Raw genomic sequence first — 13,529 nt, 5'->3', positions numbered from 1 at the left:
TGCTCTCGCCTCATGGGACTGTTGGAAGGATGAAATGAGACATGCACGGAAGGTGTCCGTAGCCCAGGGACTGCCACATAAACCTATCAAATCGCTTCCCCCCAGCAAAATAATAATAGTAGTAATAATAATAATAATGCGTGGTTAGGATTCCCTTGCTCAGAACCTCCCAAGCCTCCTTATTGTGTAATAGATAAAGCATTGGCATCTCATCCTAGAAATCAGGCCCCCATAGTCTGATCCGAAACGACCTCTGTAGCTTTGTTGCCCACATACCAGGAAAGGCTCACCCTCCCCTACAGCCCCCTGGGCTGCCGGCCTGACCTGTGGGAAGCCTTGTCCATTTCTCCCCCTGCGAACACCACTCTTCTCCTCCACCTAAATTTTCCTCTTGTCTGAGCTCTACGAGGTCAAAGTCGGCCAGCTTTCAACATGAGACGAAGCCGCCACTCTTCGGCAGTCTTCAGTGATTTCTTTCCCAACTTCTTATCTCTGTTTTAAGAGCAGGATGTTCTATATCATTCTTTTAAAACATCTCCCCACATACACCCAGAACTCCAGAATTTACTGAGTAGACAAGGAATTACTCCCTCTTCTACAGGCCACAGCAAGTCTATGGGGATGGGTTTATCACTGCCATTACTCCTCAAGAACACACGGGGGCGCTGTTGAAGACTGGTTCCACACCACCCCTGGAGGTTGGCCCTTAATAACCCGGTTGTCCTAACTGGTCCGGGCGCTGGCCTAGGTGCACTGAACCCTTGTGTTGGGCTTTAATGTTACAGCTTTTTCCCATTAACATGTTCACAATCAGCCATTTTGACCGAAGCTCGACCACCGTGCTAAGATGGCGGGATCCAAGAGAGTTCAGTTCATCAACCAACCCCTACGCCAAAACCAGCCCACCTCTGTGGCTTTTCAAGCCTTTGAGTTGAACTTAATCATTAAGTATGATTCTCCTCACGGTAACTATTTTAGGGATTCTGTTGTCGGGTCCCACCATTGGTAGAGGCCATCCTGAACGTCCTAGAGACTGGGGCAAAAAAAAATAAATATATAGAAGAGATCCGGAGTCATTTACACAAAACTGGCCAATTCTCTCCAGCCACAGCTTTACATAACAAAGGAGAGAAGCAGCTTTGGGTAAACCACTCAAAAGAACAAAAAGGGGTTCTTTATTCCTTTTTTCCAAGACAATGGAAGTCTATTTAGGCTTTTCATTTGCACATTAAGAGGGGCTTTCCAGGGCCTTTATCCTGACCCAGCTGACCTGCTCCTAACCCTTGTCATTTTTGCTTGGTCCAGCGCTCCACCCACCTTCAGTCTGCTCCTCTAACTTTAGTCTGCACGTCAGTCCCCAGTGGGTCATAACAATTTAGTGGATTGCAACTCTACTCGTTTTTTACTGAACGAAAGCGGAAATTGGAGGAGCATTTTGCATGTATTAAAGAAAGAACTGATGCCTGGAACTTTTGTTTTCCCTTGTATACAAAGACATGTCTATATTGGATCAAAATTTTAAGTGAATTTAAATGGGGAGCAAAGTCAAAAGATTTGGATCCACTTCTGTCTGCAAAAGATCTAATTTGTTACTCAAATATTTCCCCCTTTTCTGGTGTTCTCTTCATTCTTTTGCCTAAACTGTTGGAAGCCTACTTTGGTCCCCTCTTCCTCTTTAAGAGATTGGCATCCAAGCTCCCAGAAGATTCTTGCTAGTGTTGTTATGCAGTTATCTAAGTACTCGGGGACTCCTCGTGGACTAGCCACCCTCCGTAGACCTGGAGCTCCTTGAAGGCGTATTGTATCTTAATCTCTGCTGCACTCCCAGTGTGAACACACAGCATTCGCACAATTCACATCCGCTGAATGTCCCCACCTGCCCTCCTGAGTTGTCGCCTTTGGCGCCTTTCAGATACCTACATCATAGCTGATAGAAACTCTTCCCCAACCTTGTGTTTGGTAACTTGGTGTACGTTTCTATAGCTCGTCCGTTTCTCTTAGAATGTAAACCCCTTGAGGACAGAGAATGTCTCTTATTCTTTGGATTCTGAATCCTCAGAGAAAACAGGATATAAATCCCAGCCTGATGGATGGAAGACTCTGCTGAGCAGAGTGCAGGAGATTAGACATGTCTCACTTTCTTTAATAATATATCAGTGTGTTCCAGAAAGTAAGGTGTTCAACGGATATATTAAATAAAGCACGACAACATAAATTAGAAGCCAGTGAAAACTTCTGAGAACTTCAACCCAAAGATCAATACATTTGCATAAAGATTCAGCTCCATGAGTGTTTACTGAAACTTTTTTTTTATAAAAAGAAAAAAAATGTTTAGCAACAAGGCAAAATTCAGCAACCCTACATTGGTTGAAGAAATTATGGGACATCTACAAGACCAAAGATGTGCATAATATAAGGTAGGAAGTGATACAGCAGAGGACTGTTCTAAAATACTATACATGGTATTGATTTCATTTTATAAAAGACACGTGTATACCACTGGGGACTGGGGATGGAAGAAAATACACCAGAACATAAATGAGGTTCTCTCCAGGTGTGACTCAGTGAATTTTACCAGTTTTGTGTTTGTCTCCTGTGTTTTCTACATTTTCTAAGAATGAATCTATATTACTTTTGTAAAAGGACAGGGTAAAAAATTCTGTTCGTTTGGTTGTAGTTTTTTGTTTTGGTTTGGTTTGGGGAGTTTGTTTTTTTTTTCTTTTTTTTTAATTTTTTAAAAAGATTTTATTTATTTATTTGACAGAGATCACAAGTAGGCACAGAGGCAGGTGGGGGTGGGGGGGTGCGGGGGAAGCAGGCTCCCTGCTGAGCAGAGAGCCCAGTGTGGGGCTCCATCCCAAGCATGACCTGAGCTGAAGGCAGAGGCTTTAACCCACTGAGCCACCCAGGCGCCCCTTTGTTGTTGTTGTTGTTGTTGTTTTTGTTTTTTTCTTAAATAGGTAGAAAAGAAAAATAAAGAAAAAGGAAAAGAAAATAAGAGCAAGGAGCTAAGAATGGGGTTTCTTCCAAAAATGAATGCGTAAAATTTCAAACAAGTCACAAGTTTGGCTCTGAACTTTCCAGCAATTCGCACAGAAAGGGAAGTGGGGTCAGCAGCGTAACTCGCCCTCTCCAGGGAAAACTGTCCTCTTCCTGATTACATAGGTGTCCGTCAGTTTCTCTTTTGAAGCCCTCTGAGGATGTTGTGCAATGTAATTAATAACATCCTCTACAGATCCTATCACCCAAAATTTCCTAGAGCTGGCCCAGCAAGAGAGCGCTCTCTAAATTAGACTACCAGGTTCCATGCCTTCATTCCAAGGATGGCCTCAGGGCAAGGGATTTAATCCCCCCACTGAGCACCTCTGCTTACTAGTGGTGATTAATTACTTCATATATAAATAACTGGCATTATTAATAGCCACAGTGAGCAAAAATAGTTATTAATCGTCCTAACCTCCAGCGGGCTTCCCTGAATTGATTCCCTTCCCTGCACGTTGCCAGGAGTCCCTTTCCGGGGGTGTGGTCTCCTCAGGCCTGCAAGGTCGCAGGGCCCTCCAGTGACTCAGTGAGTCCCCTATTCTCCCACCTTGACCTCATCCCAAGGTACAGAGGCGAAATGCCCAGAAAGACTTAGTTGTTTAATATCTCCTATCTAAAGCCCAAAGTAACCAATAAGACCAGACTGGTGGCCTTTTTCTTCACAGCCCGAGCTCTGGGAATAGACATGTGGAGAAAAGGAGAGAAAGGCTGCAGAAAGGGATGTATACCCCAGGGAAGTTCCCCAGTCTGGGATTCCGAGGCCTTTTTGGTGGGAGGCACTGGGGCTCGACTTTTTACAGCACCCTCCCGTGAAGGTGCTGAGGTTCACAAGTGAATGTGGGCAGCAGAGAGGGCTTCTGAATTGGGGACCAGATCATCTGAGTAGCATCGGTTAGAGAGGGCACAAGCAATGAGGGAGACGTAAAGAGATCCTTATCCATCCCTAAGCATCAGGGAAGGCCTCCTGGTGGAGGTGTTATCTGAACTGGGACTTGAAGCATCACTATGGCTTTGCAGAACTGACAAAAAGGTCAAGGGCCTTCCAAGGAAGCCAAGGCATGCTGTCCTCTGGGAAGCTCCCATCATCTCCTATTGCCAGGGCATAAAATTCAGAATGGGGTGGAGACAAGGCTAGAAGAAGCCCTGTCATGGAGGTCAGGGATGTAACACCAAAGAAACAGGTGTGGGTTGGTATACACAAATGCCAACACCAGGCAGGTGATGTGGGTCGGTGCATTGGCCTGGAGAGGAGAGAGGATGGTGGGCAGTGTAGCAAACCAGAGTGCTCTTGAGTCACCCAAAGAGGCCAGTCAGTAATCCAGCCAGCTGTTATTGTGGGAGAATGCCGAACTAGCACTGCTAGATGTCAGAGAAGACAAATCCAGGTCCCTAGGTACGCGCCTCCCCATTTGTAAATGTTGATCACTAATTCAAAGTTAGAACACAGTGAAAACCACGGAAAGCCCCAGGACTCTATCAGTAAGCATTAGCCTAAACCCACCACGTTGCCACTTTCATCTTAGGAAGTAGAGAGCCATTCACAGCGCTAGGGTGGGGGCAAAAGGTAGCCATGTACTCTTGCAAACCCCTGTGCAGCTTTATGAAATGCTGGTTAGAAAGGGCAAGACTGGAAGCCGGAGGCATGGTACTACAGGATGTAATTCTAAGAACGGATTACCATGAAATGCTCCATAGCCAATTATTTTCACCCCAGTGGTTTTCACTATTAATATGTAGTATCAGACCCAGTGTTGTGAGGGCAAAGAATTGAGAATGGGTAGTGGAAGCACAGAGGACTCTGTTGGTCCGTGACCTCCTACTGTGCGCTTAAATATATGGAGAACGGCTTAGGTTAGGTATGTGAGGATAGGGGCCCTGCCTTACCTCTCTTAGAACCTTAGCCTTCACCTACAACAGAATCCTATGGAATCAGTGAGCATTGTAATGAATTGACTGATTTACTAAAGATGTGAACTGAGCTTCAAGTTCTGGCTTGGCCACCCATTAACCAGACAACTCTGATCAACACACTTGGTGTTTCAGATCCTTAGTTTCTTGCTCTGTAAATGGGGGATTCTGCATTTGAGCCTGCAGGCTCAAAATCAAAAGGCAGAAATGTTTGTAGGGAAGAGCTTTATAAACTTGTAAGGTTTATAACCTCGTAAGGTAGACCGGGATGATTCCTATTACTTTGCCAAGCCTGGCTTCCTTTTTCCTTTTTTTTTTTAAGATTTTATTTATTCATTTGAGAGAGAGAGCATGAACGGGGTGGGGAGCAGAGGGAGAGGGAAAAGGAGACACCACTACCACCACCACCCCCCACCACTGAGATCATGACCTGGGCCAAAGTCAGACACTTAACCAACTGAACAACCCAGGTGCCCCTAAACCTGGCTTTCGTTAAGAACAATATACTTTAAGTGTGTGGAACAATCCAAGAGAAAATGTATAGCATCAGATGCCTTTCAAGTAGGCCTTTCAAACCTTGACAGGTTCTCACCTTTTTGCAGGAGTTATGGAGCCCAGGGTCAAAGTTTCAACCCTGTGCCAGCAAGCATCTGTGAGGCAAAAACACCTCCCCCACAAAACATGCCATTAGCTGCTGCTCTCAACGTGTGTGCTGTGAGCTGTGCATTCTCATCTCCAACCACTTTGAGCCAGACCTGCGCAGCTCTGTAGAGCCTTCACACATGCTGTTCCCTCTGCCTGGAACACTCCTTCTTTCTTAGCTTTTATGCAGCCCGAATGTCAGCTGTTTAGTATTGTTATGAAAGGAGTTTTGAGCTCATGCATCACTTCGAAGATCTCAGGGACCCCAGAGCTGCTGGCTGAGCTGTTTCTTGGCAATGGTTGTTTACTTACACATCTCTCTCTCTCTCTCTCTCAGACTTAAATGTTGGCTCAAGTAATACCAGCCACATAGACTAATTGAGCTGAACTTCCTTCTTAGACCCAAAAGCACTTTAGATGGCAATCACTCTGAAAAAATGTACTACTCATTTTTAGTTAAATAAGTAACTTAGCAGCAGTTTTCACCAGTCCCCTTCTTTTTGTTTTTGCTTTTTCTTCCTGAAATATTTTATTTCTTTTCTTTTTTTTTTTAAGATTTTATTTATTTATTTGACAGACAGAGATCACAAGTAGGCAGAGGCAGGCAGAGAGAGAGGAAGGGAAGCAGGTTCCCAGCTGAGCAGAGAGCCTGATGTGGGGCTCGATCCCAGGACCCTGAGATCATGACCTGAGCCAAAGGCAGTGGCTTAACCCACTGAGCTACCCAGGCGCCCCCTTCCTGAAATATTTTAAAGCAAATCTCTGACAACATGTCATGCGCCCTTTAACGCTTTTGTATGAGTCCCTAAAATATAAGGACATTTTCCCTGCAAAATGCAATACCATTATCACACTTAATAAGTCAATGATAATTACTTAGTACCATTGACTAGCCAGTCGGCATTCCCATGTCCCCAGCCGTCTCAAAAGTGTCTTTTGACAGTTGGTTTATCCACCTGTTGCACTAGATGTTAGGTCCCTTCCATCCCATAGTCTAGAGAGATCCCCTTGACTTACTGCGACAACAAAACCAAATAAACAAAAATAAAACAAAGTCAGCTATCCTATCCTCCTGGGATTCACTGATTGCCTCCAAAGCCTAGAGGAGTTGAACTTGTGCGTCTCTCTTCCCCTTGGTTGGCAGGCACCGGGCGGCAGGGAGGGGGAGCACTGATCAGCCTTTTTTGGCAATAATATGTCATTCCTGGGTTGTGTGTTTCACACAACCTCCTCAAGAATTGCCACATGCCTGGTTGTCCCAGGAAAGTACTTTTCAGTACCTTTTTTTTTTTTTTGAGATTTTATTTATTTATTTATTTAAAGTGCGAGCAGGGGGAGGAGCAAAGGCAGAGGGAAAGAAAGAATCCCAAGCTGACCCCCGAGATCACGACCCCAACAGAAATCAAGAGTCCTACCCTCAACCGGCTGTGCCACCAGGTGCATTATGTAGAGTATCTGTTTTACTCTTCACGGCAACTCAGAGAGGCGTGTTCTGTAATTAGTCCCATCCTACAGTTGAGAGGAAACTGAAGCCTGGAGGAGGTACAGTTGCCCGAGTGCACACATCTAGGAAGCAGGTCTCTGACTGGAAGCCGTACATGTACCTTACAGATGGCCAAGCCAGTGGTTTCTGTTTGCCACTCTACGGATTCCTTGTCTTAGGTGGGAGATCCTTCCTGCTCTCTCCCCCTTCCTTACCTTCCACAGCCTTGCTGGCAACCATTCCCATGCTCAAGAGTCCACTGCCTCCTGACTTGGGCTTTTCTATGAAGGCCTGGTGGAGAAGAATGCCTCTCTTCATTTAGCTGTAGCAAACAGATATTTTGCTCCAAAAGATAAGATATGCAGGTATGTATGCATACATCTGTCTCTAAATAGATATGTATATACAGTCAGTCCTCTTATTCCTGGGTTCTGCACTTGTCATTTCACCTGCTTGCTGAAATGCATTTGTAACCCTAAATGCAATACTTTGTAGCACTTTTGCCATCATTCTCAAACACATAGCAGCTAAAGTCTGAGTTGCCAGAGAGTCTATGTTCCCAGATGAGGTCAAGGAAACTGACACTCTGCCTTCTTCTCTCAGTGCTCATCCTCTGAACAGGTGTCCTCTCCACGGTCTATTTAGCACCATGTTTTTTACATTTCTGTGCTTTTCGATGGTGATTTTGCTGTTCACAGTGGCCCCCAAGTGTTGTGCTAAAGTGCTGATACTCCTAAGCAGAAGGCCGTGATGTGCTTTAGAGAATAAATGTGCGTGTTGGATAAGCTTCCCTCAGGGGCACCTGGAGGACTCAGTCTGTTGAGCGGCTGATTCTTGATTTTGGCTCGGGTCGTGGTCTCAGGCTTGTGCGATCTAGCCCTATGTCCGGCTCCACACTTGGAGAGGAGTCTGCTTGAGATTCTGTCTCTCCCTCTGCCCCTCCCCCTGCTGGCTCTCTCTCTTTCCCTTTCTCTAATAGATAAACAAATCTTTTTTCTTTTTTAAAGACTGTGTTTAAAAAAGATAAGATTCATTAAGACTTGAGTTAGTGCTGTTGACCTCAAGTTCAGTTTAATGAATCAACAATATATGTTAAATAAGATGTCTTTAAACAGATGTCTTTAAACACATATAACAAAGTTTTGTGTGGATGGGTTAACAAAACTGTATGGCCAAGGCTCAGAGGAATAACCCGCTATTTCCCTTTGGGCAATGATACACTATGTGCTAATTCAGCGGGCTACAACTTTAGAGAACATAACTACCCCAAATAGTGAGTCTTGGATCTATGTACATAAGCACTCACCTTAAGGGTACTCTTTTTTTAGTTCTACCAAATCTGATGAACTGTTTTCAAATTAAACATTTTGAAAAAGTTTTTTTTTCGGTTTTTTTTTTTTTTTTTTTTTTTTAGTTGCAGGGGAGGGCAGGAAATGTGCAGAGCACGTGACCAGGAGTCGAAGTTTAAAAATATATGTATCAGATTTTGTTTTCTCTGCTCCAATCAATTCAGGATAAACTTTTCCACTGAAGCGTATCTTGATATTGCTGACTCTTCCAAGGCAAGCTGGCTTTGGGGAATAGGTTCAGATCTGCTCCCAATTTAATGTTACTCAGTGCTGAACTATTTATAACTTTGTTTTGCTGAATCATTATAAAGTATCTGAGTAAAAGAAAATTAATCAATTCCTGAAGTTTTTATGCCTCCAGGGTTTTGGGGGAGTAAATGAACCAAACTTTATTTTTATTATAATTGGTTTTCAGCCTTCGTAGGTGTCTGTAGCCCTTAATGTAAGTAATTTCATATTGATCCTGGAAAGCTGGGTTCTGTTTGAGAATTTTCAATATTCTTTCATTCTTATTGCTACAGGTTGGTGAAAAAAATGAAAAGAAATGAGGTGCCATAAAAAAATCTATTTTATGATTATACACACACACACACACACCCCCCAAACAAAACTACCCCAAACTTTTCAGTTTGTTTGCAAACCATTGGTAAATTCTGTCAAGCTGACTGCTCAAGGTCATTTCAACCTCACACCATCTATTTTTAAACTTTCAGTTGTATGTAGAAGATGAGATTCAGAACTTTCAGCTAAAACACAGTGCTTGGGCTAAAGGGAGTGCAAGTGTGACTTCTCTGGGTTTTAAAGAACAGTTCTTCAGATCATGGTTTTCATCAAAGTCATTCTCTACGTTTTTGTAAACATGTTTAATACGAAAAAAATTTTAAAAAGCAAAAACAATATGAAAAGTTGCTCTAAATATGGAAACATTGGGATGAATGTTATGTTTTAAAGGCTCTCACTTAGGAAAACACTAATTAAAAAGTCCACACTGTGCCTCTTAGGGATGGGAGATATTTCTTTACTGCTTTCTAAAAAACTTTTAAAAATTAAAAAATTAAATTTTTCACTATCCTTCAGCCATAAGCATGCAAGAAGATTGGTTTTCGTTTGTTCTTACTTTTGCTTGCTACAACTCTACTCTTCGTTTCTGAAAATGATTTGAAAACAAGAAAGGGGGATGGATCTAGCTCTCTGAGTGCAGAGCTTAGCCCCTTCCCTTCCTGGCTGAGCCAGATGGGCACGTCACTGGGCTTCTGTGGCTGTTCCTCTGTGACTCAGAGCCCTGACACCTGCCACAGAGCCTTCATCCACATCCAGACATTAACCAGAGCACCCGGCACATAACCAGTGCTCAATACAAGTTGTGTTGTCCTTGAAACTTGCACCCTCCGATAACCCTGTTTATAATGGGAACGCTGTTGTTACATTAGGATAAAATGGCCAATGGTACTTTAACCAACATGTATTTGTAAAGATTCAAGGCATGTTCCTGAGGAACGAATACAGGAATTTTCCACCCAGAGTTCTTGTTTACCAAATATCTGTGGGCAAATACAGGTTTGTCTTTTTTTAAAAGGGAGGTGGGGCAAGATGAAAAGAGAGGAATCCCTCCATAGAAAGGCAGTTTGATGTAGATTTTCTGAATAAAAAGAAGACCGGGTGCCCTGATTCCTGATTATTTTCCTATGGTCACAGAACTACAGATTAGATATCACTGGAACTCCCATTCCTGTGACCTGCCCCATGAATGCTTTCTTGGATGCAAGAAGAGAGAAAATCTCCTTCTTAATTCTCTCCTCAGACTTCCAATAAGAACATTTTTTTCAGCTACAGAAAAGCAACGTGGAGAATGACTGCCAAACCCATGGCCACTTCTTCTTTGAAATAGAACTTTTCTCAGTGTGCACAGCCTTGGGAGATGACCTGTGATTGGTCTAAGCCAGCCACCCGGACTAGTCCATTTCTCTTTGCCAGTCATTTGTCTAGGGCAATGGTTCTCATCCCCATCTATTTTACCTACACACACACACACACACACACATACCCATAAGACATTGGCAGTTTCTGTAGACATTTTCGTTTTGTCACACTTGGAAATATGTCATTGGTATTTAGTGGGCAGAGGTCAGGGATGCTAACAAGCATCCTTCAATACCCAGGAGAACCCCTCACAAAAGAGGATTATCTGACCCAAAATGTCAGTAAGGCTGAGCTTCAGAAACACTGGTCTAGGAGTTGATAACATGACACAGTTCTGATGATGAAATGTGACAGGAAGGAAGTGGGGAAACTTCCAGAAAATAATTTTTGTGCATGAGGAGGAAATTCTCCCCCCCCCCATCTCCTTCTTTTTTTGTTGGAAGTCTGGGGTGTGAAGATGTGATGCTTGGAACTGCTGCAACTATCTTGGGACCATGAGGGGATATATCACCAACACACTGAGAAGCTTTGGGTCACTGTCCCCAGACTTCTTGTCATATGAGAAAATGAATTACCTTTACTTTTAAAACTATTAGTCAGTATTTTTGTTCCTTGTAATCAAAAGCATCATAGTTATTACATCTACGATGGCATATAATTTTTCCCTCAAAGGCCCACATCACGTTAACAAGAAAATGGCAGAACTTTTCTAAGATTCAGGTACTGCTCAGTGATTTGGGCTCAGTCACTAAGTGTCTTGCTTCTTGCACAGAGCCTCTCATAGCAAGTGAATTTCATTGCATGCTTCTGAAGGATGACACATGACTTTATACTGTGTTTCTGCAGAGTGACTCCTGGACCCTGAAAATTGTGAAACCATCCTGCCGTACTTCAAATTCAAGCTTTGCCACCTGGCAGGTGTCTGATCCCGGGTAAGTTTACTTCTCTGTTTCTTTGTCTGTAAGATGGAGATAATAGCCCTCAGAGGTTAAACGAGTTATCCCATGAAAAAATTGCTTAGGATAGTGTCTGACACATATCAAGCACTGTGTTCATCTCATCATTATTATTAAATATTACATCTGAGAGTACCAAGGGTCTGCTAAACCATGTTTGTGTCTGTATCTTACCTGATCATGTGACCATCCTTCGAAGTTGAAATTGACAGCGATGGGGCCTTTTGTGTGGGCTGCTGATAGAGAAATGGGTTAGCAATACTCTATCCAGTCTTCCCAAATTCCACCACTGGGTAAGGGCACAGCCAGGTGGCCTGTGCAAACTCTTCCCAGGACAACTGAACACGATGCTAGAGGACCCACAGCAGGTGTGTACCTTGCTGGCCAGGAAACACGTCTCCTTCTCTTCCAGGATGAATGACTCCCTCACTCTTCTTGGTGTGGACACAGGTGGTTGGTCTAGTATTGTACACTGTTATCTGTTCACATTCATTCTTAATTCGGTTAAACTAATACCGGGACAGACGCCTTTCAGTTCAGTTTCCACATACTCCTGGCTTGAGTAGCCTTCCTCAGAGTCTCACTGTTGTCTTCTCTGTCTTCAAAACCCTACCTGTTGTTGGAACAGCTGCATCATGGGACTTTGGCATGAGGCGTGCTGGGATTTGCCTTGAACTCTACAGCTAAGTTGCCATGTGACTGCAGGCAAGTTACTTTACCTCACTGTAGTTCATCATCCTTAAGACGGGGTTAATGAGGGGTTCCTGGGTGGCTCAGTGGGTTAGGGCCTCTGCCTTCAGCTCGGGTCATGATCCCAGGGTCCTGGGATCAAGCCCCACATCGGGCTCTCTGCTCAGCGGGAAGTCTGCTTCTCTTCCTCTCTCTCTCTGCCTGCTGCTCTGCCTACTTGTGGTCTCTGTCTGTCAAATAAATAAAATCTTTAAAAAGGAAAAAAAAAAGACGGGGCTAATGAGACCCCCTTTTATGGAGTCGCTGTGCATAAGCTAACAGTAAAAGTCTCTACCACAGTTCCTGGGATAAGGTAGGCACTTGAGAAATGCTTGCTACTGGTGTGATTCTGTTTGGTTCTCTCCAACCCCTGCTCAGTTCTTTAATAACAAAATTGGTCTTGTTGCCTGTTTTTTTTTTCTTTTGAGTTATGTTTATTAATGATTTCTTCTAAGAGATATAAGTAAAGTTTCCTTATATGATGTCACCCTTTCTTAAAATTATACAATCATACTGTAATTCAAATATATAAGAACTAATTAAGTATAATTTCCCCCAAAATGATAAAGACATTGTCCTTTCATTTAACAGATGTCTTGTAGCCTGTTTGAGGGCTTGGTGCAAGCTGATGACCCTGAACTCCGCTGCACTCCAGCCACATTTGATGCTCTCTTTTCATAAATACTTGTGTAGTACTTTAACCCAAGAAGGCAAAGATAAAGCAGTAGGACCCAGGAGGAGTTTGCCAAGAATCCACATGAATTGTGTACTCGAAGTGGCGCTCTTACAGTCCTGGAGAATAAATCTTCAGTCCTGCAGCTCTGTTCTTTTTTGTCGACTCCGAGCCCTACAACTTGACAACCTCTTTAATTGGTTGCCAGGTCTCCCTAGGCGAAAGCCGGCCTGTGCACAATGAGGTTTCCTGTCTTATGTACGTGTTCCAGAGCTTGGCACCAATCTGTCTCTTCTCAGCCTTCCTGACCCTTTCTTCATCTGCCCCCTCTGTGCCCCAGACCCCAGGTTACATACTCACCCCAGCCTTGAGACCCAAGTGTCTGCCAGGGACATGATCCTGAAATTATTCCTTTACATCCTTGGGTTCTCCTTCCGGTGATTCTCCAAGTAAGGTGTGTTTGTAGCCCTGGGGAGCCCTCAGGGTGATTGTGGTTGGTGCACAAAGATCATCTTTTTGGACAGAGGCCATGCTCATCTTCTCTGTACCGTTGCAATTTTAGCATATGTACTGCTGAAGCAACCAAATAATCTTTTAGATATGGAGTTTCTTTTACGCGAAAGTTTGATTATTGAAAGTGAAAAATTAACCAAAGTGATGCAAATGGATTTTTCCATGGTGAGTTTATTTTAGGATAATATAACTTTGAGAACCTTTCTTAGTAGCTAACACTGATGGAGGATTAGACACGTTTAGCCCAGGTAGAGCGTGCTGGGCTCTGCAGGCCTCATACCTGCTGCTACTTTGGGGAGTAGACACTATTTTTC

At 43.6% G+C, this 13,529-nt stretch overlaps 1 pseudogene; it reads right to left on the bottom strand.

The window, feature by feature from the left end:
• Positions 1 to 13,210: 13,210 nt before the first annotated feature.
• LOC123933296 lies at positions 13,211 to 13,284 on the bottom strand (annotated as a pseudogene).
• Positions 13,285 to 13,529: the final 245 nt, after the last annotated feature.

This window comes from Meles meles, chromosome 20, assembly GCF_922984935.1.
Source record: "Meles meles chromosome 20, mMelMel3.1 paternal haplotype, whole genome shotgun sequence".
Lineage (NCBI taxonomy): Eukaryota > Metazoa > Chordata > Mammalia > Carnivora > Mustelidae > Meles > Meles meles.
This window is presented reverse-complemented; position numbering and strand designations above follow the sequence as displayed.